General features: G+C 48.0%; 6 non-coding genes across 6 annotated transcripts; all 6 read left to right on the forward strand.

The window, feature by feature from the left end:
* The first annotated feature begins 468 nt into the window (after positions 1–468).
* On the forward strand, positions 469–539 carry MIR106 (microRNA mir-106). The gene is given in 1 exon segment (NR_049126.1): positions 469–539. It is a non-coding gene; the product is annotated as a microRNA mir-106 (primary transcript).
* On the forward strand, positions 526–657 carry MIR18B (microRNA mir-18b). Its single transcript, NR_049145.1, is given in 1 exon segment — positions 526–657. It is a non-coding gene; the product is annotated as a microRNA mir-18b (primary transcript).
* Positions 658–812: 155 nt separating this feature from the next.
* On the forward strand, positions 813–885 carry MIR20B (microRNA mir-20b). Its single transcript, NR_049127.1, has one exon. It is a non-coding gene; the product is annotated as a microRNA mir-20b (primary transcript).
* Positions 886–944: 59 nt separating this feature from the next.
* Positions 945–1,017, forward strand: MIR19B-2 (microRNA mir-19b-2). Its single transcript, NR_049029.1, has one exon. It is a non-coding gene; the product is annotated as a microRNA mir-19b-2 (primary transcript).
* A 108-nt stretch (positions 1,018–1,125) lies between these two features.
* Positions 1,126–1,217, forward strand: MIR92-2 (microRNA mir-92-2). Its single transcript, NR_049109.1, is given in 1 exon segment — positions 1,126–1,217. It is a non-coding gene; the product is annotated as a microRNA mir-92-2 (primary transcript).
* A 54-nt stretch (positions 1,218–1,271) lies between these two features.
* MIR363 (microRNA mir-363) lies at positions 1,272–1,360 on the forward strand. The gene has a single exon (NR_048999.1). It is a non-coding gene; the product is annotated as a microRNA mir-363 (primary transcript).
* The last annotated feature ends 17,593 nt before the right edge of the window (positions 1,361–18,953 follow it).

Consider the following 18,953-nt stretch of genomic DNA (forward strand, 5'->3'; position numbering starts at 1 on the left):
AGTGGTTGGTGATACAAGACCCTCGGTAAAGCTCCAGGAGGAAGGTCATCTAAAATGTCTCTCGTGCTGTAGTAACACATGAGAGCAGGAAACCGGGATGTTTTGATCCCTATTACTATGCTTTTTAACTGCCACTAAAATCTGGAAGAAGCCATTTTTACCTTAATTCAAGGGAAAACCAGCTGCAAACCTTTCCTCGTTTTGTGTGCCCACATTTCAACTGCCTTCTGAAAACTCTTGGACCTATTTCTTCTCTATGGACCTATTTCTTCTCTATGCTTTAATAGGAAAAATCGCTTCTAAATTGAGAAGCAAATCCATATATGTGTTATGCAACATTAATATTGGTCTTCTCTCTTGGCAGGTATTGTTGGCTCCTGTTCTTCAGTCAAGATACTTCTGTGATGCTTTAGCTGCGCTGAAACAAGACCTTGAAATTGAAGAATTTGTGTCTGATGATGGGCCTCGAGTTGTGCAAAAGTGCTTACAGTGCAGGTAGAGTTCAGGATCTACTGCAGTTTAAGCACTTCTGGCATTACTGTGGCGATTCCGTGGTGGTGGCAGGGCACGGACGAAACCAGGATTGTTGTGCTGCCTTAGACCACGCTGCAAAAGGTCCTTGTGTTAAGGTGCATCTAGTGCAGTTAGTGATGTAGCGTAGAATCTACTGCCCTAAATGCTCCTTCTGGCACAAGCTGCTGCCTGCACATCCAAAGGAACTGTGTCCATCTGGCTTTGGCTCGGCAATTACCATTTTTAGTTAAAGGGATTTCTTTTCCATTGAAGGCAAATGCTCGGGAAGTAGTTTTGTCCTAGCAGTATCAAAGTGCTCATAGTGCAGGTAGCTTGGAAATGGACCTACTGTAATGTGGGCACTTACAGTACTGCTAGATAAAGTGCATCCTAGCCAGTGCCAGTTGCTGGAGAAGTTGGTGCTGATTACAGTCAGTTTTGCAGGTTTGCATCCCAGCTTACTAAAATTGCTGTGCAAATCCATGCAAAACTGACTGTGGTGGTGGTGAATCTGTGGTGAATAATGGGTTTTCAAGCTTTTTTGTTTTCCTTCTCCCCTGCCCCCCCCCCCCCCCATTTTTTTTAATCTTTCAAATGGAAGATTTGAAGATGCCTTGCGCTGATTTCTCCATGGGTGGGGATTTGTTGCATTACTTGTAGCTGTATGTAGAGTATTGCACTTGTCCCGGCCTGTGGAGGAAAGGAGGACTTGTCATCAGGCTGAACTGCCCCAAATTTGCCAGTTTGGTAAAGCTCTTGTTTTGCTGTTGTCGGGTGGATCACGATGCAATTTTGATTAGTTTAGTAGGAGAAAAATTGCACGGTATCCATCTGTAAACCGCAAGACCTTCATCGCTGACAGTGTGGCTTTGTGTCAGTGATCGCTGCTCGCAGGACTGTCCTTGCTGCTGGCTCCACAGCTTCAAGGCTCACGAAGAAAGAAAACTTCGATACTGAGGTTTGTCAACCATTTAAAAAGACCAAAAAAGCCCAAAACACGACCTAAAAAGGAAACCCCATGGACACTTGTGGTGGTCCAGGGAAGCACATTTTGGGGGTTCCTGTAATATGTCAATGGCTATGAACTTGCCAATAAAAACATATTAAAATAAAACTTGTGTTCAGTGGATTTCACTAAATGTGGTTGCAGTAAACAAGTACGAAATAAAGGAGGTTTTTTTTGCTGATTGTGGATTACAGCCTTCAACAACCTTTTCCACCAGAAGATGCATCTTGCTGCTGCTAATTCAAGGAGAATCTTTGCTAGGAAGGGCCAGAAGGATGACCACTCAGTACTTGCCCTTAAGCCATGGTCATGCTCCTTTTTTTTTATTAGCTCTGACTCTCTCAGCCTTTAAGTTAGGATGCAGCTCCACTCCCATCTGGAATTGCTGCCCTGGGAGTGGGGACCCCGTGGTTTGTGACTGGCAGAATGGTGTGGCCAGAAGTGGGGCTGGATCTGAGGCTGCTGTAGAAGCTGAATGTAAGAGCTGGGAGAGTCTCTGTGCTGGGTGGTGGGACCTGGGTGCTTTGGAAAGGGAGGGAGCTGAACTGGGGGTGTGCAAGGCTTGATGGACATGGTGTTGAGATTGCTGCTGCATTGCTGTCCTGTGCTAAATATTGGGTTAACTTCAGCCTTTTTTGAGTGGTTTATCTACTATGGGCAACCTCTTGAGAGGGTTGCTTGGATTCTTGAGTTTCTGGGTGTTTTTTTCTAGCCTGCCCCCCTAAAACTATGGTTACACAGTGGTGCATTGTGTGGCTAAACTTATGGATGTGCCCCAGCACCGCTGTGTGGGGTTCCTGCAGTCGCCTCGGCACAAGCAGACGTGGTCTGTGAAGTGGGTGGGCAACACCAGCAAGTTTTCAACACCCTTTTTTCCCCAGCTAAAATACTGTGAGATCCAGAAGAATCTCATTGCTGGTCTGGCTTACTGTGGCCAGCTGGGCAGATGCCACTGTGGGTCCCTGATGGAAGCCTGTCCCCAGCATCCCATGCCCAGATGTGGTCTGGGGCTGGTTGTGAGCAGCAGAGAGGGCAACGTGCCAAGCACAGCAATATTTTTTTTTGTTGAAACTCTTATCTATGAGGGTATCCCTGCAGCTGGTGGCTCTGGGTGATTTTCTACCTCAGAATTTAATCTGAGGCTGAGTTGTAATCTTCCTTGTGCCTGGACAGCTGTAATCTGGGCTTCAAATCCCTGTGCAAACAAGAGGAAAAGATGTTCCCTGAGTGTAGAGCCCTTCTGGCTGCACCACTTAGTGACAGTGAGGAACAATGGGTTGGAGTGGATGCTAATTGTGATTTACTGCAGTGTCCCATGGCCCAGCTGGGTGGAAGGTATGGGGATGTGTCTGTGCCAGCAATGAGGCTCAAGTTTGCTACAGTGTTAGTGCACTCTAGGGAGATGCTCCAAGCCTGGCTTTGTATTGCTAATACTGGAGCTGCACCCAGCTCTTCCATGGGGTCTTACTGGGGGTTTTGGGGCGATGCAGGCATGTATTGGTGGGGTGGGTGCTGGAGGGAACTCTGTGCCACCAGCGTTCAGCACAGGCAGTGTTTGGTGCGGGGGGCTGGTGTGGTCACCCCGGGATGTGTCACTGGGCAGGGCTGTGTGTGGGCCAGAGCCCGAGAAGGGCACCTGGAGCCACCCCAGGCGGGCTGAGCTGTTGGCAGGTCTCCCATAGCTCCAGCAGTGATGAGGGGGTTGATGTGTGCTCCCGTGAGTGAAAGCTCTCCATCAGCAGCGTGGGTGCTGTGCTCTGCTGGTGAGTATCTACACAATCTGTTCTGGGTGACAAACTGCGGTGTGCAGTTTGGGTGGCTTGCGTGGATTGCACTGACTCTGCTCAAAGGGCTGAAATATGGAAGCCAGCTGAATGTTCCTGCAGTTGTAAACCAGCTCAGGCATGGGGGGAAGTGAGATCTGCTCCCTGGGAGCAGCTTCTGCAAAGTGGTGCCCTGTGTGTGTTTATGCTCGGTAGTAAGTTGATTTTATTGTCAGGCTCTGGTACTTGAGAGCACAGCAGGGCAGGTGGTGCCTCTCCAGGGCTGGTGGTGGAATGGTGAGGAGGGGTTAACCCACAGGGTATTGGAATTGCAGGATTTGGAAATAAAAAATGCTCCTATTATCACCTGAGCAAATCTCTAAGGCTGACGAGGAGTGAAATGGTGTGAAAAGAGGCTCCATGTGGCAGCAGAGTCTGCTGGTTCTGAACGAAGAACTCATCACTGCATCTCCCATCGAGGCAGCTGTTTTATCTGTGAGCTCCTCTGTCCTTTCCTCTTGCTGAGGATAATAAACTCTTGGCTTTCACACATTGCAGAGCCCCTTTCTGAGGAGGTCTCCCAGCCTTGCTCACAGCTGTGCCCAGCCTCCAGCCTGTCTTACACTGCCCCAGTCTCTGTGTCAAAACTTAGTTTTCCAAAGGTTTAAAAATGCCAAAGCTGCTGTTTTGAAGCAGCAAATGACTCATTTTTATACTAGCAGCACTGAGCAGAATTGCCTTGTCTTCAGCCCAGAGCATTGCTTTGGGAGCTTTCTCAGGAGATGTCCTTGATTCTGAGGCTTTGGGTGCTCTGTATGATCAGGTGGAGGACCAGCAGGACAGAAAAAGTTCAGAAAACACCACAAACAAGTTCTACTCCAAAGCAAACAGGCCTGAGAACGGTGAGTTTGGGTACTCTGGATATCTGAACTCTGAGGGAGGATGCAGAGATGGGATGTGCAGAGCTGTGCAGGGGGGTATCCACTGGGTTTTTGGAGCTGTGGAGTTTTATCTCCAGTCCCTGCAAGGAGGGAATCCACAGGATCTTGGGCTTTTCTGATGGACCTTTCAGCTTGCCCTGACCCTGCCTTTGGCAAAGCTGTAGCCAGGGGTTCCCCTCTGGTTTGGGCTGCTCTGTGCAGCCCCTTCTCTCATGGGAAGCCTTGGGGGGGCAGGGGTGGGTGTTCAGTGCTCCCAGAGGAGGAAAAGGATGGAATCAGTGAAAACAGTGCTGCTGTTGCTGTGCTGGTGCGGGGAAGGCTGTACTGCTTTTTAAACAAGGAGGTTTTTTAACCCATGAGGAGTTGTTGGACATTGATGCTGAGGGGCTGGGGCTGTTCCAGGAGCTACTGCAGTGGCTGTTCCTGGGAATGGGGCATCAGAAAGGAGTCAGCGCTGGGAATTCTTTACTGCAAGTGCATAAATAGGTACAAGCACACTGATTGTGGAAAGAGACAGCTCTTGTTCTGGAAACTCCAGAGGACATCACAGTGCCTGGGCTATTTTTGTGGAGTGGGAATATTTCGTATTATTTCAGTCTCCTTCCTGTCACACAACACTTTGTTGTTTAATCTGTTTGTGGTTATTCCCAGCTGTAATCAGTGGTTATCCTGCAGAGCACCCAGTGTGTGCTTTGTTTTTCTCTTAAGAGGAGCTTGTTAAGATAATTATTAATACTTCTGAATTATCTTGTTTTAAAAAAAGTATCTTCTGTATTCTGCTGTTGATGGTGTTCAGAGTGATTTTTAAATAGCACTTTCATGTCTAAATCAGTGCAATACAGGCAGGTAAGCATTTCTAACTGGTGAGTTTTTCACAGAGTCTGTGTACTCACTGCCCAGCATCTTTGGTTGCTTCCAAGTTACTTTTTCCAAAGTAATCACAGTCATGTCCAAAAAAAAAACTGAAGATGTTTTTTGTTTGTTTTTGTTTTTTTTCCCCACATGTAATTAGGTTTAAATCATAGCTGACAGAGAGAAGTATTTCTAATTTGCTTATATTGGTCACTGGACCAAGTGTTCAGATCCAAACCAGCTCTTGACCAGGACCTGCTGGCTGAGAAAGTGATTATGTGCTGCACCTGCCCTTGTCTCCTTCTGGCTTTTGTATCAAATCCCTGTGATAATGCACCACAATAACATTCCTCATTCTTTTTGCCTTTTTACATCTACCTAGGGATTTAAGTTGCTGTACTTCTGCAGTTGGTGTGCTGAAGCCAGGTCATAAGTCACCAGTTATGTGGCTAATTACCTTTCCCCCTAGAAGTGTTGCTTTGTGAAGGTTAAATTTCATTCGCCAAAGGATTTTATAAAATGTAGAGAATTGCTCTACTGAATCAAAGGGGGAAACCATCAATACTTTTTTACACATGCTCATATATATATATATATAAAATAATATAGAAGAGGAAATTGGAAATTACCATTTTGTTATTCTGGTGATACAGAGCGGAAGTGATATTTTTTAAAACTGTTTTTTTAGTTTGTTTTTTTTTTAATGGAAATGGTTTCTTTGGTACTAAGTACCATCCTTGTGCTGTTCTCTGCTGGAGGAAGCACCCGAGTTGTTTCCTGGGTAGGTACCCTACACCAACAGCAAATGGCTGGCAGGACAGATTGAAAGCTTCAAAGAACAAATCTCTTGGGACTTCAAAGGCCACTCTTGGTCAACCTGCCTGCCCAGAGCTTCATTGCAGCAATGAAAAGAAAATGAAGATCTTCCTGCCCTGAGCCCACAGCCCCCTTTCTTCCTCCAAGGCCAGACCACTCCTCTGTGTACATTCCCTTGTCCCTTCCCATACCAAGCAATGCTGCAGGTGCTTTAATAAACAGCAGTTTTTGAAGTAGCACCTGCTCCCAGAACACCCACTTGTATTAATTTCTAGTGCTCCGAGATGGGCGCTCAAATCCCTGCAAGTGGCTTGGAAATCCCACCCTGGATTCCTGTGCTGAGGTTGGTTTGGCTGCTGGAGGTGGTGATGGACCTTCAGCTGCAAACTGGTGCTGCCTGTAGCTGAGTTTGCAGCTTTCCAGCTGGGATGTGGGAGGAACTGGGGACTGATGGGGAAGCACCGTCCCAGGAGATGGGAAGTTTGCCCTGCCCATCCACTCCAGACATTGCTCTTCCCTCAGAGAGGCTGCAGAACTGGCCTCTCACATGGCTTCTCACTTTCTTTTTAATTTTCCTCTTCTTATTTCCTTACTAAAAAGAGTCCTTTGTACCAACAGAAGTTTACTGGTTTCACTGGTGAAAAATGCGGATTTACATTGATATGGAGTAAAAAGGATGTAAAAAGATGAGAAAATAATTTAATCTTTGCTTTTGTTCTGAGTTTATGCAAACCTCCAAATACTTCTTTCCTCAAAGGACCAATTTCTACTGAAACAAAATTGTGATGATGATGGTGATGAAAACCTTGTAAATTGACCCTACAGCCAAAAGATTATACTCCTATAGCCAGGAGTAGCATATGACAGAGCTTGATTGGCTAAAAATCAAAAAGTCCTCTTTATCATGAGGTGAGAAAGAAGAATGAGATGGCTGCTTACCCTCTGTTTTGGGGAGGCTTCATGGTAAGTGCTTCATCTGCAGTAAAAGCAGTGGTTAGCTCTGAAGAAAAATTTAAAACTAACAGAATTAGGGCTGTATCAGCAGAGTGTGGCTCTTCCAGCACCAATCCCACGTGTGAGCAGTGGGGATGGAAGGAGCATTGCTTGCCATTCATTGCTCCGTCCTGTGCAATTCTATTAGCACAGTAAATATAGCAAAATACCCTGGTGTTAACCCTGATGGCTGCATTGCCTTGGCTCTGCTGATGGGCCATTCCCAAGGCAGCCCTGTCGTAAACAGGCCTGCTCAGAATTATTTTTATGTACCAAAAATCTCTTTTACCCAGTTACGCCTCACTCTCCAACTAAAACACGGGCCTGGCTTGTTTTAGGAGGTGCTGACAAGCAGATAAAATGGAATTAGAGCCTCTGCTCGCTGCGGGCAGGGCTGCAGTGCTGCCTTTCATAGTTTCTCTCTCGGGCAGTTTGTGTTGCAGTGCTGGCGCTCCAGCTGCTGGGAGGTTGCTGGCAGAATTCTGGGATTAGCAGCTCTCAGAACTTCTCGGGTGTGGATCTGTGTCAGAGCCCTGCTCTGTGGGCTCAGACCTCCCTGTGCAGCTGCTCTGCCCGAGGTGCCTCAGAAAGCTCTGCCTGTCGGACCCGCTGCTGTGAGCAACTCGTGGAATATGCAGATGTTGAGGTGAAGCTGCAGCTGCTGCTTGTCTAAACTGTAAAAAAATCCATGACCACCATCCAGACTGATGCCTTTCCTTGCAATGCTCCTTATTTTCTATCGGCTCTCATAAGTCAGTGCCTTTGGGGAGGCCTTGAAGCTGCACAAGTGAGATGGGGACAGGACAGGTCGTTGTTGCTGGGACTGCAGTCAAGGAGTTTTGAAAACAGGAGCCTTAAATGAAGAAGTTTGGAAGAAGTGGGAAGATGCGTCCCTGTGGCTCTACATCAGCTTGTTGTGGGTATCAGCTGTCCCCCAGCATGTCTTGGAGTGATGGCACAAGACCTCAGGGACTCTCCTGCTCCTGGGGTTAGAAACTGCATCTGTGTTGGGCAGGATTTGCTTCACTTCAACTTCCTTCCCACGATGGGATTCTGTTCTGCTTTTCCCATGCTGTTCAGAAGCGACTGGCAGTGAGAACCAGCTCTGCTGTTCCTGTGTCCCATCCGAGGCTGGGGCTGCACTGTGGATGTGCTGGCTCTTGAGGTACATTCTCTTGTCTTCTCACTGGGTTTTGGGATCCTGCAAGCCCCAAAGAGGAGTCACTGTGTCCTGCTTGCATATCCTGTCTGAGCCATGAGCTGCTGCCCCATACTAGAGCTCTCACTGGGGCTGGCTACTGGGCAGTCTTGGCTCCTGGCCCACAGCATCACCCGCTGCCCCTGAGTTACTGTCCCAGCTGCTTCTTGGTGAGCCTGGTCTTGCATCACGGGTGGTTTTTCAGCGCTGGTTTGGAAGATCTGTGCATATCACTAATATAAAAAACAGGGGATTGGATGGGGAAAATGCAGCTTTCTTGGCCCTTAGTCAGCTTGGTTTTATTATTCTGGTTAATGTTGATTCTGGGTAAAGCTTTTATTCCCTGTCATGATAATCTGTGCCTGCTCCAAGGGGCTGCCCAGAAAACCACCTTATGTGATGTGAGTGCAATTGCCTGTCTGAGCCGAGGCTGCACCCTCATGGAAAGGGTCATTGGAGCTGTTCAAGAAAATCTACTTACTGTTCTGCCCAAACTGACAGCAAATGGGGCTTTTCCTCATTTCAGCTCTGTAGCCCCAGTGCTCTGCCTCCATGGAGGGTTGCCCTGGCTTTGTGGAGCCCCTCATGCCCGTGCCGTGGGACCAGCTCAGTGGGGGCTGCAGCCCTGGGCTGTGCTGGCACACAGGGGCTCTGTCAGGGCACGTTCCTGCCTGTGGCTATTTGGGAATCACCAGGCCAGCAGAAGTGGGTGCTGTGCAGGTGGGAAAGGCAATAGGCACAAAAAGTGCTGAGGAAAAGCTGTGTGTGACTTAGCTTTAGCTGGGAGGGATTTTCTCCCTGCCTGGCTCCTGGCCACTTCCCTGACACATTGCTGGACAGTTTTAGTCCAAAATCTTCAACCTCCTGGTTTTTCATTCACCACATGAGGGCAGGCTGTTTCTAAAGAAAATACAGCAAGAAATCTTCAGCTCAGTGGATAAATTCCCCAGCTCCAGGCTCCCTCGGGCTCGGGAGGGCTGAACTGCTGCAGCCCCCTCCAGGTTTTGTCCCCCAAAAGCCAAGGGGGATGTGTTGAACAAGGATGAACATGCCCAGGGCCTGGATGTGCAGAGTCCACCCGAGCACCATCATCCCCCAGCCCAGGGAAATCCTCCAGCGTCTCCTGTAACCCTCTCACTGCTTTGTTACTCTTCTGGGCAAACTCCACTTACTCTAATGGCATTATTAGCTCTGCATAATAAATGTCTTTTCCCATCGTGCTGCTGCTCCAGCAGCTGCAGGTTTGTGGCGTTTTCTTGCCCTGGTACCCACATCCCCTGAGTGCAGGGATGCTCTCAGCAGCACCACGGTGCTGTCATCCAGCTCAGTGGGGATTTACCACCATGGTCTCACCTGACTTCACAGCTTCTGCCTGCTGACTACTGTGCAAGTTAACACAGCTTCCAGTGGTTTAAAAAATGTTCAGAGTTTGTTGGATAGTTGTTAATGCTGCCTCTGACTTGAGCTTATCCCTCTCCTTGATTTTTTTTTAAATGAAAATGTAGCAGCAAGTGCCCAGTGGGAACTTATGACTTGAGGAATAAAACAATATAGATTTGTCAGTGTAGCAAATAATACTCGTGGGTTTATGACCTGTGGAGTTTAAAGCAAGGCAAGGACACTTGGGGTATCAAAGGAGGATGCTGAAAGCTTTGGGGTTGGTGCCCTGGGCATGAGTGGGACAGGGGCAGCCCTAGGAGTGGCTCCAAGGATGCTCCTCTCCAAAGCCTCCTCAGCTGCACTAACGAAATGCTTTGCTCTCACTGGCAGCAGCGGCTGCAGTTTCTGTGTCTGAGGGACCCCTGGAGCTCACAGTCTTGTTGGCAGAGCAGCTGTCTGTTAACATGTCACACGAGGTGACACATCAGCCAGGGATGAGCAGAAATCCCTCAGTCAAGGGATGGGATTGCTGCTGGGCAAAAGCAAAAGCCTCCTGGATATTATCAATCTCTGGGAGTCAGACCCATCCCAGTGACTGCAATAAACCCCAATAAATCTCTCAGTTATCTTGGGAATGATAGGGTTGGGAGATGTGATGGGAAACCCTCTCAGTGTGGCTCTGCCCTGCTCACTTCTGCTCTGCTGCTTTTTCCAGGGTTGTCAAAGCTTCACTTGGGAAATATAAAATCCAAAACCCCACAGAAGAACAACAGAAAGAAAACCCCCAAGACCCCAGAGGTGGCTGCTGGGAGAAGTGTCCAGTGTTGGTGTTTGGAGCCCTGGCCATCTTTCACTGTGAGTTTGTGCCCTCCTGCTGTTCAAAACCTGAGTTCTGCCCAACCCCTGCCTGCCCTTAGGGCTGTGCCTGCAGAGCTGCAGGCACCAGTGGATTTAAATCAATGTAGATTGTTCCAGTCAACTCCTCCTAGGAATGCTTCTGGCTTGTTGCTCTCTCAAATAATTTTTCATGTCCTCCTGTGTGAAGCATTTGGGAGGACACCTTGGATCCATTTAAAGTTTTTATTAGTGTCTTCAATCTGATGGAGCTGTTGCAGCTCTGTGGGAGAAATGTGTCCTGGGTGGAGGATGGGACAGGAAAACACGACCTGCACTTCTGGCAACCCCTGCTCTTGCTCATCCTCACTCTTCCACAGCCATGCCACTGTGACTGCTGATGTAAGGCAAGTAAATCCTGGGCTTGGGGCTGCCAGAGCCAGAGGAAGTGCTGGTCCCTTGCCCTGACCAGTGACAAATTTATTCTCTCTTTCTGCATTTTTTAAAATTTGATTTTTTTTTTTCTTCTAGAGGGACATAAATAATTGGTGCTGAACTGTTGGGCTTTTTCCAGGATGGGAAGAGGTGGTTTCCTCTGTTGTTTTTTCTCACTGTTCTGTGATGAGCTGAAGTGCAAAGCAGCATCCAACAGCAATTCAAAAGCATCAAAACAACAGGGGAGGGAGGTGGTTGGGTGGGCAATTGTTGGATGTGGCCCCTTGGCCCCAGAAATGTTCTTTATCTTTGGAAGTGGTGGCTCTCCTCTGCCATCATTCTCTTGTGGATTTACAGGAGTAAACAGCAAACAGGTCACGATGGTGTTTAAGGACTGAATTTGGAAAACCACCCCTTCCACGAGCGTTGTTAATCTGCTTATAATGAGGGGGGAAGAAAAGTCAGTGCTCTGTGGGTGTTATCAGCTGATGAGATAAAGCCTGGACTCCATTTTGGGTCACCTCCCAGTGTGTTCCTTGGTGGTCCCAGCAGGACCAGGACCTGCCCAGTGGTGTGTGATGGTGTGGTTGGTTTGCTGCCAGTGTCTGCTGGCAGGGCTGGAGCTGGCTGAGGAAATTGTTCACCTTTTCTGGCTGCTAATGTAGAACAGGTTAAAACAGCTTTTCAGAGAAGGTTCCCTCTGTCCCCAAGTCCTGTCCACCCCACCACCCAGAAAACATGGAGCACTAAATTGAAGAACTATTTTCATGGTGAATAGACTCTTCTGCTAAATATGTAATCATGTAACAGCAGGCACAGGAGTGAGCTACTTGGATGAACAAAACCCAGGACTGGTGGACATTAGTCCCTGGCTTGCAGCTGGTATCGTACTGGTCCCAGAGTTTATGGGATAACAGCAACATTTCCACTATTTCTTCGTACTGGCCCTGTGGGCTGAACTCCTGCAGTTCTTTTATGCCTCTGTGTCAGGGTCTCTGACCTGGTGCCAAGCTCAAATCCAAGGAAATCCAGAGCAAATCTCTTTGCAGATCTGTGTGATGTTGGTAAATGTGAAGGAAAGCTTTCCAGCTGCTCTGCAGGGAAATCCAGCCCTCTGCAAAATCCAGGGGCTGAATATCAATGAGAAAATTCCCACCGACTTCAGCTGGGCCAGGATTTGGGTTGGCATTAAAAGCTCAAAGTGCTGTTGCTGAGCCCAGCTCCATTGCCCCGTTTCCAGCACAGGACTAACCTCTATTTTAGCAGAGCACAACTTCTGGGTGTGCTGCTGAGCAGCTCTGCCGTGGTTTGCAGGAGCTGGAGCACTGCCAGGTGCTGCACAGGGTGTTTGAGCCCCTCTGGCACAGACTGTCCCTGCTCACAGCCACTTCCCCTTTCCCTTGGCCGGTAACTAACAGGTGACAAGCTGGATTTCCCACCCCAGCTCCCTGCACAACCTAGAACTTGGGTATGGGAACAAACCTGCATTTCATTTTCCCAGTTTGGAGTCACTGGTGACCTTTCTGGGTTTTTCTCTGTGGCTCTGGCAGCAGCCTGACTGTGGGCTCAGGATGCTCAGCCTGATGCCAGGAACCAGGATCTGCTGTGCTGCATGCAATGCTCTCCTGCATTCAGTTCACCCTTAAAATACTCACAATTAAAATTTAAGACTCAGCACTTCTCTGGATCTGACCCTGGGAAAACAAGAAGCTGCTCCAGAATGGTTTAAAATGTCCAAGGAGACAAACCACCTGACCTAGGCTTTTTTTTTTTTTTTTTTAATCTGTAGATGCATGACCATTGGGAGGGAAAACAAGGCCACTTTTTGTATTTATTGCTTTCCAAATAGGCCAGGATTGCTAACATGCTGCCCCATTGCTGAGTGGCTTTAGTGACATTCTTTAACATCACCCCACAATGGTTAAATACAGTAACTTCCCTTCAGATCAAAAAATCTATGGCACTGATGTCCTTGAGTGCTTTGGGATTTGGTCTGTGTTCAGACCAATTCCTAGAACGCAGCTCAGAAGCTGACTCAGTGCCAAATGTGTGGTGCTTCAGCTTGTCCTGTGATTCTGTTTTAGCCACGATGGGCAGAAGTGATTTGAGGAATTCTTGCAATGCCCTGTAGCTCAGATGAGCTCCTGCCCAGGCTGGCGCCTCTCAGGGCTGTGGGGGCACAGTGAGCCACAATCCTGCGAGCAGGGTGAGCTGCCCAGCTCTGCTCCTGGCTGGGACTGACTGATGCAGAGGGGTTTGGGTGTCTTGCCCCAAATGCACTGTTATTTGCTTTTTTCCAGGCTGTTTCTGGCGGCTGCGCTCGCTGCCTGCGGCGGTTGTGCGGTGTGGAGGAGCTGCGAGTGGCAGAGCTCCTGCTGGGAGCCCCATCTGTGTGCTGAGCCTTGGAAGGCTCTTCCTTTCTAGCTCCCTCAGCTTCTCTGGGGTCTCACACTGTCTCCACCATCACACCCTTGTGACACGGGGAGATTCACTTGGAAAACAATCAAACCACGATCATGACAGTTTGGAGGCTTGGACGTCCATAATCAGAGGAAGCAAAAGGTGAAATCCTTGAATAGACCTTTGTAAAACCCTTTAGATTTGTAATTAAATACTGAGGCAGCCTTGGTGTGTTCTGCTGTATCCCAGAGTGGCTCCTGCAAGTCACAAGGGAAGGTCTGAGGTCTCCATGGTAGTCACAAACTCTCTCTAAGGACTGTGGGTGATGCATTTAGGGACTGGAGCAATCAAAGATCTGCTGTCAGGCTGGAGTGGAGGATTCTCTCCATCCTTGGAATGCATCTGCCCAGAAGAGGGCCTGGTCCTTTTCTGTTCCAGTCTGGACAGTTGCTCTGTTTAACTTATACCATAAAAGCTCAACACGGCTTTGTGCAAGTGGATCCCGGTGTGGTTTAGACACCATCACATCCTTAAAAGATGCAAGTGGTGTCAATTTAATCATTATACTGTATTTCCACAACAGATGTTGACATTTCACTATTATCCCAGAATTAAATGTCAAGTTATTCCTGCTCAGAACTACCACTGGAATGTTCAGGGATTTCATCTGCAGCTGTACTTAGAGCCTGCCTGCCTGCTAAGCCAGTGTTTCCAAGCAGGTTTTACATGGGCAGTGAGTTCACGTGTGTAGCAGAGAGCTGCCTGGGTTAATTAATTCCCTTTCCACACATTATAACCTAGAGAAGCAGGGCAGCTGGAGGGGGAGGTTTCTTTGAAGAAATGGGTAATTTTGCACGTTGTGGGACCAACTTTTGGATTTCTGTTGTTGTTGCAACCCGGAAAACAGAAGCAGCATTCAAGAATGAGCTGAAGGTGGATGTGAATGCTCCGAACACGACAGATACATGATTAATCTGTAACAATTCATAATCCAAAATCCAGTCCAGAAACACCGGCACAGCTTTTAATTTTGCACTTCTCACTGCTTATGAGAAATCTCTAGTTATGCCTCTGAAGCCACTTTCTGTGCCCTTGGCAGCTATTGAAGCACTTTGCCTTCATTTGAGGGGTCAGGGAAATATCTCTGTGCACCACCGAGCTGATACGGGCGCCACGTGCTCTGCTGAGTGCCTCAAAGCATCTCACCAGAGGCAAACTCCTCTTTGCTGAGCTGTGGAATGTTGTTTCTGAGCATCCTGCCCTGCTGCCTGGTTCAGGGGTCAGTGCCACTGAGGGGTCTGGGGGAGGCAGCAGGGATGGGGAGGTTTCTTTCATACAGCCCCGACCTGCCCAGCTCCTGGCACTGAGCCCTGACAGAGGAGCTGCACTGGGTGGCTTCAGGTGGCCCCAGCGGTGGCAAAGGTGGGGATTTAGGGGAACCTGAGATGGGTGATGTTAATGCCATGCTTGACAGCTTTAGCTGCTGTCAGTGTGCATTTTCTGCCAGGGCTATCAGCTCTGTGTGTCCTGTGCCACTCTGGGGGCAGAGGGGCAGCAGAGATGTGCCTGGAGGCACTGGTTTGCAGGACATGGGTAGCAGAGGAAGGAGGGTTGTGTTTTGGAGGGTTGAAGGAAGAAAGGAAGGCAGGCAACCCCCAGGACCTCCATCCTGTAGCATTTTCAGATTGAACCCAGATGCCTCTAGACCAACACAACTGAGTGAGGGGCAGGTGCAACAGGAGGCAGTTTGAAACTGTGGTGACAGGAGGGCAGATAATCCACCTGTACTTCTGATCCGATAGATTATGGATTAATGTCTCCTCAAACAAAGACCTCAGGTGATTGCAAATATTTCTAGAAAAGAGACAGACTGCCTGGTCTCACCCAACAGCACCATGAAATTGCAGCTTGGGCAGCTCACACCAGCCATGATCTGGGCCTCAGGGCCACCTTTTAGGTGACAAAACAGAAAATATCCCTTTGTTTTTTGGGTGGAAGCTGGCAGGGAGTGTGCCATTTTCAGCTCTCTGAGGGACTGTTGAGATTATCAGTCAGGAGCTCAGAGAGTCCCTGTTTCTGAAGAGTCTGAGAATGAACAAAGAAGGGTAATAAGAAATAATTTGAGGAGGTTTTATTATTGTTACATTTAGTGTAGGGTTGTTCCTTTAATGCTTGACATGTTTTCTCCACACTAGATAGGTAAGCTTATATTACATAGTAAAAAGCTATTAGTTTTCTCAAAAGATTGTCAATTTTCTTTCCAAATTGCTAAATTAAATTTTCTATTTTATGGGAATGCTCTTTCATTTGTGCAAAATCCTGTGCTCAGATAGTTAGGCCAATCTCATCATGCAAGACCATTAGATGAGCTAATTGGATCTGTCTTACTCGTACATTTCTATCAGGAATATCTAATAAATGTGGAAATCCATTTGGAAATTAGGATGGCATCTTCATCTTCTCAGAACCGTGGAGATTTCTGGTGTTGCAGTTGCAGCCTGAGCACAGCCTGTGGGAATCAGCTGCTTTGTCAAGGCCTTTTTCCAAGGTAGGAGCCTGATCATCTTCATGATCCTCATGAGCTGCCAAAGGATGCAGTTTCTCCAGGGTATTTAGTTGATGTTAATCCCCAGAAGACACAGGGACATCTCTGGCCCTGTCCCTTTGGGCTGTCACCGAGGAAGGTGTGAGGGTGACCTCTGTGTGGTCATTGCTGATCCTCTTCAGGGTACTTATGGATTTATCTCCTCGCTGTCCCAGCAAAGCAGAGTGAAACCATTACCCCCTGCTGGAAATGGAGAGCTGTGGGAGCCAGGCAGTGAAGGAGCTCTCAAGTTTGTCTGGTCTGGAGGCATCTGAGTGGAGCTTCCACACTCTAAATCCCAACACTTCAAAGTTCACCTCTGCTTGGTCTTCCCTCCTGTCGATGCTTAAGAGGCTGGCACAAGACTATCAGTGACTCCTTTTACACTCAAGTTTTTATCTTCTTAGACTCCTGGCTGGATTCAGCCAGGGGTTTGCAGGCAGGGCTGCTTTTAATGGCACTGCTTTGCAGTTTGGAGTTGTCATTTAGTGGGTAGGGGTCCCAAAGGGACCATGCTGCTGGCCCACGTGCAGGGTGTTGGAGCTCTCTGTGGCAGGATTCCTGTCCTGGGAGTGAGGACAGGTCTCTGCTCCCTTGGCAATGCCTGGTCTGGCAGAAACTCTGCAGAACAGAGTGAACCTTTTATGCATTCGCAAGGTGCTTGGACTGACAGAGTGTGCTTGTATTGGCTCAGTGCTTTGTATCACACAAAAATGAGGTATTTTACTCTTAAACTGAATATACTTTCTTGCTGAATCAGTCTTGCTTTCCAGGGGAAGCGAAACCAAAACCACCCACACTGACTTTGTGAGTACTAAATACTGCTGACTGACAGCAATTCTCATTTGTGAGAGCAGTTTCTAATAGAGCCAGACCTCTTTTTCCATAAGATCTTCCCTCTTACTCTTTCCCAGGTCACTAATGGTGAAAAATCCCTAAAGGCCGTGGGTAAGACCTAAATGCTGCTTTCTCCATGCTGCCAAAACCAGCAGGACATTTACTGCTAGCCTCAGAGAAAAGGTGCAGGAAGAGAAAGGGGGGCAAGGGGAGGCAGCTCAAGCATGTATTGTTTAAATTATTCACTCTCTTCTAAAACAGACTATTGAATAATACATTGTGGTCACTTTTAGTTTTGAATTTTTGCCCTTAGGCTGAGGTTAAAATGATGTCCTAAAATGCCGCTTGCACTTGAGTTCCTGTGGAGATGCCCCCCAGGCAGGGACTTAGTCCCTGCTTTTCTCACCTGTGTTTCATGGCTCTGGGTCCTGCGTTGGGCAGTCAGCTCCAAGTCCTGCCCAGTCAGGTCCCCCACACCTCCAGTACCAAGAGACTGATTTAAACAACCCCAAACCACTAAAAATAACAAGCTTGGGCTTGTTTCTATTTGCTTTTTCCATTGCTGGCCAAGCTCTCTGGAGTCATTTGTCAATAGCTTTGTTCCTTCTTCATTAATGAGAAGTTGTTTTGACCTAACTGCACTAATCCCTGAGTTTATGGAAAACCTCTGAACCAGTCACAATATGGAGCAGTAGATGGAGCACAGTAACTTGTTCTCCCTTTCTATCCTGTTCCTGTGACATGCTCACACAGTGATTTCTGTATTTGGAGAGAAGTTTTATGTGAGACACCCATAATTCAGGTGGGTTTTGCAGTCTTATTTAAAGGACAGGAGGAGTCAGAAGAACATACCTCTGCATCACAGCTGCCTCTCAATTTCTGCTTCGTGTTTAATGGTAATAATATAAACCAAATCCCCGAAGAACTGCTTGAGAGGTCTGGCATTTATGCATTGTATGCAGGAATGATTTAGCATTTAAAAACAAAATAAATCTCTCTGTGTAAGGTGGTTCATTATTCTAACTGATTGGAAATGAGACAAATGTGAATGTTTAGTGAGGCTCCTTTTAAAACAAAACTTCCCTTCTGTCGATGAACTGTCCTCCTCCACAGAGCACTGAAAGCTGCCTGAGCGTCCAGCAGCATCATTAGTTATTCTTGGGGAAATGCCTTCAAATGCACCAGTGTCAAATCTTGCTGGGTTCTTTCATTAATATTTGGCTTGTGCAAGAAGGATGCAATCTTAATAGCCAAGCCCTCTGAGATCTATTAATATCCTCACAGATGCAAGTGAGGATGCTGATCTGAACACCCAAGGTGTGCTGAGCTCTGAGCCCGACCATCCAGCAGTACTTGGATGGCTTCTTGGGCAGATGCTGCTGCCATCACCTCTGGAAGGGTCAGGCCATGAATGCAGCTGACAAAAAATAGTGCAAGGTTGTGGTCTGGCAGGAGGACAGGCTGGAGCAGGGACAAAGGACGAGGGAGCTGCTGATGGCAAGGGACAGCCCTGCACACCTTGTGGAACCCTCACCTCCCAGGCAGAGAAGGATTCTGGGACACAGCCATGCTCAGCACAGACATCCCATCTGTGATGGGAGACCTGGGGCAGGAAAAGCCCCAGTAGGGCAAGAGAGCCTCTGGGAGCAGGAGGTGTGTGCAGCAGAGGGGCAGAACAGTGCTGTGCCCCATCGTGAGCAGAATGTGCACCTGGGGAACATCAGGCACTTCTCTCTGCAGGATGAGGCTCACAAAAAGCTCAGGGGCCTGGTGGGTACTTGGAGAAAATGGCTGTAAAAACAGAAATTCCTTTGGTTTGCAATTTTTTCTCCTTGCCGTGGAGTGCAGTGACCTTTCCTTAATGAGAGAGAAGAAGCCTGAGAGGGAGGGAGGGGGAGGAAGAAGATGCTTTGGAGGAAATGTCAACCAGCAGAGGTGGTGCCTGTCCTGCTGCACAGTGAGGCTGAGCACCTCAGTAGGGCGCTGGCAGCCCCAGAGCCACCCTGCCTGGGATGGAGACTCTTCACATTCCTTTGTTCCAGGGTCTCCACCCTTGTCAGGACTTGGTGCTTGCTGGGGCTGCTCCAAACCCACTAGCTCCAGCAACGACACCTGATCTGTTGGTGAGGGAAAGGAACTCTCTGTTCCTACAATTTATTGAATTATTTGGTATAAAAGCTGACACTGGGTCACCCATTTGCTATTTTACCCACAAAATGGTGTCTGAGGAGCAGTCTAACACTTCTGATACCTTTGGAATGCCTCATTACCATGCGACTGGAGACAGCTTCTGCATGAGCCCAGCAGAAATAGTCCTCTCTTATGTCTCTTCTCAGAGTTTTTGCATATAATATTAAACATTAAAATAATTTAATGAGGCATAAATCAAGTTTTACTATAG

The sequence above is a fragment of the Taeniopygia guttata genome, chromosome 4A (genome assembly GCF_048771995.1).
Source record: "Taeniopygia guttata chromosome 4A, bTaeGut7.mat, whole genome shotgun sequence".
Classification (NCBI taxonomy): Eukaryota; Metazoa; Chordata; class Aves; order Passeriformes; family Estrildidae; genus Taeniopygia; species Taeniopygia guttata.